This window comes from Adiantum capillus-veneris, chromosome 26 (assembly GCF_014529385.1).
Source record: "Adiantum capillus-veneris isolate H3 chromosome 26, ASM1452938v2, whole genome shotgun sequence".
Taxonomy (NCBI): Eukaryota; Viridiplantae; Streptophyta; class Polypodiopsida; order Polypodiales; family Pteridaceae; genus Adiantum; species Adiantum capillus-veneris.
This window is the reverse complement of record NC_140956.1, coordinates 125,990,718-125,994,142: the sequence shown is the minus strand read 5'-3', so window position 1 is coordinate 125,994,142 and position 3,425 is coordinate 125,990,718.

The window sequence follows — 3,425 nt, the reverse complement described above, 5'->3', positions numbered from 1 at the left end:
ATACATACTACCACTCATCTAAAGACAAATGGGTAGTTGGTAAGTATTAACCTAGTGCTAAAGGATATGCTAAGAGAATACGTTAGCAAGAACAAACTGGAAAGGTAATCTTTTCCGATTACAAAAGATTACCTTTCCAGTTTGGAGTTTGTTCTTCATGATGCAAAGCATGCGACGACTGGGTTTAGTCCATGCATGTTATTGTAGGGTTTTAAACCTTGATCACTAGCTCTGATGAGGTTGCCTATTACTGAGAAACAACAGCAAACCAAGGACTTGGTCGATGGTAATGACCTAAGTAAGCGTGTTACTTTCATGGGAAGTTGCGACGACGAGGTATTCTTGCATGTTTTAGTACTTTTTGAAAGTCTGAAACCTGATTGAGAATTTAGACACCTCTTAGTTGTAGTAACATATTAAATGTACTCAAGTGAGTTATAAATTGAGTCTACAAACTATCATATTCATCCAGTCCTGGATACAAAGGGACAACAACTTGGAAAATCAAGATGTTTTTCTTGGTTTGGGGATGTCACTGTGTAAAACATTAGTGTTCTTAAGAAGACATCACCACTTTTGAGGACAAAAATGCTTCTTCAAGGGAGGAGTAATGTCAGGCCAAAGGCTAGGGCCAAGGGCCAAGATGGACATGCGATCAAGAGGTGCTGTATTATATGGCTAAGAGCCTACATATGGCATGGTTGGGTGAAGAGTTGCATGGTCCAATCTCTCGCAGTCTCATAAACTATAGCTTCCTCAAGTGTCTTGGGGTTCCTAGGTTTTGGCATGCTTCTTAGTCTCTGGTGTCATCCCACGGATGTGTTAGGGTTAAACCTGCTTCTGTCCTATGCCTATGTGAACTACCCCTTATGGTGCTACTCTCACACACTCTAGTGGGAAACATGTCTACACCTAGCACCTCAATCACATGCCACTTGGAGCAACCACTTGTCTCCTCATGCACACCCATCTAGGTGGATGCACTAGCATTTTCCACTTCCATCTTTTGCATGTACTACTCCCTTTTTAAATGGAGAAACATTGTACAAATTCTTATTTTGTTTTTAATCTACCTATCTTTGTTTTATTTTGTACTTTGCTTGCTTACATCATTTTTAATTAGCGTGTTAACTTAATATTCTAATTATGAACGCAACTAATCATTATCCACCTTGAATCGAGCCTTACAAAATGAAAACACACACACTTGTCAAAATGTATATAAACCCTCCAGCTAGAGAATCACATCACGATAGTGTGAGATATACTCCAATAGTGTCTTATGCTGACGCATAGAGCACTTGTTTGATGCTGAGCAAAATTTTTTTAGCTTCATGTGTTTCAACTAGTCTTGCTTGGTGGGCCTTTGCCGTACATAATCGATAGATTTTGGAGTGCAAATGGTTACTTGATTAGTTGGTTGTGATTGTTCTTGCCTTGGGTTTTGTTGTGGTGACACGAGAAAATGAGTAGAACCAATTGATAGGCACCATTAATAGCTCAGCTTGGGACTTGACGAGCATTGGGAAGAAGCAAGTTGTGTCCCATAGTGCTCCATATACGAAAAAGGGCTACTAAAGAGGGTAATTGAATGGATCGGTTACAACTTAACCTACTTTGGTAAATGTTTGCAGATTGCACCATTTAACCTAGTGATATCGACCATTTAGTCTCTAAACATGGAACTATCTTTGAGACACCCATCTTATTCTCAATCAAGTGTACTCAATTTTCCTTTATTTCAATTTATAGGTTGAATTGCTAAACTGCGAGAACATGAAATGCATGATTATTTGATATATAGATACGATGATCGAAATTGAGCATGCACTCATGAGGAAGAAATATAGCTAAACTAAACTTAAGGAATCTTTGACAAACTCAAAAAAAAATACGGAAGGAATAAACAAAGTATAAAATTGAACTACACTACTGACCTGATAATCGTGTACGATGTCATCCAATTGTGCAAGCCGGTGGACAATGTTTGAGTGAAGCTACAAAAAAACAATGTGAATAGTTAAACATATCGTCTTGCAATGAACGACACAGACTGAAACCACAAAATATACAGTGCACGTCATGCAGAGGTGCCATACAAAAGTATGGAGGAGAGCTGGCACTGTGGTCTCTCCAGAAATTATAAGAAACGGAAGTCGTGCCCTGCCCTGTAGCGTTTGTGTGTTGCGCCAAGCAAACACATGATCATGGGGTGTTGGATACAGATAACGAACCTTGTAGTGTTGTCGAGATAGAGTCGTGCTTGTGCAATTGAAACATCCAGTGTTGTGAATATATGTCCTCCCTGCCAAACACAACACGCATTAAGACAAATACAGAAGATGTGGCATATTGCTTAAGCTTAAAGAGAAGTAGATCTAATTTCATATTATATGTCAAAGGTTCGCTACATAAAGAGTTATGGGTGATTTTTGATAGATTTTTCCTTGTTAAATTTGCATTATCTCTCTCTGCTTGGCCAATTTTCTATTTGCAATGTGCCCTCTCCTTGTAGACCAAGCATGGCTTCTCCTCAATTATGCAACTCGTCGTCCATGCAATAGCATATTATTATAGGTAGGGTCTGCCCTCAAGCAGTCTAGGAGTCTTTCCAATCGCAAGGTTCTGTTCATGGGACCGATCGATGCTTGAATTTGACCTTGGAAAGAGAACTTCATGTTGCGAACTTGCATCAGACAAACGATAGACAAACAATGCGTTCTCCTACTGCTTTGATAACAGACGTGTTGAGTTGGGCGTCCCCATAGAGGAAGACCCACATTTAGTTCGCTCATCACTATTGCAAATGCGGATCCAGTGAACTTTGTATTGTTTTACTTCAGTGCTAGATGCATAATGTCAATCTGCATATGTCTCGTTATTTCTATAGATGTTTTATAGCAACACCCACCAAGCACATATAGTTAGCACAAAAGGGTGTGTGTAAGAGAGGATGGCGAGGATGCAATGTGTGTGACAAAAGGCTTAGAGGTGAACGAACTCTAAGAGGCCGCCTCGTGGAGAACAACCCTTGGAGTATCAGAATCTACATCATGGATTGAATGCTCTCACGTACTCCCTCATCTGCCCGAGCCTGGGAGGTCTGACACCGGGAGAGCAAGGCACGCATGAGAGGCAAGGCAGCAAACGAGGGCTCGTGATAGCCGTATTCTGAACTATATAACCAAAGGCGAGTTAGCATGGAGATGGCATTTTATGAGCAGGCCTTGTGCCCTTTCATCACCTACGTCCCCGCTCTCTGCTGATTGATAAGAACGGCTTTCATCTCTCTCTCTCTCTCTCTCTCTCTCTCTCTCTCTCTCTCTCACATAAGATAGATCTTTGAGGTCTCTTGGTATAGTTTCCCACGACATTAAAATTCTCTTCTTCTCTCTCAAAGAGTGGCCACCTGCCACTGCATGGAA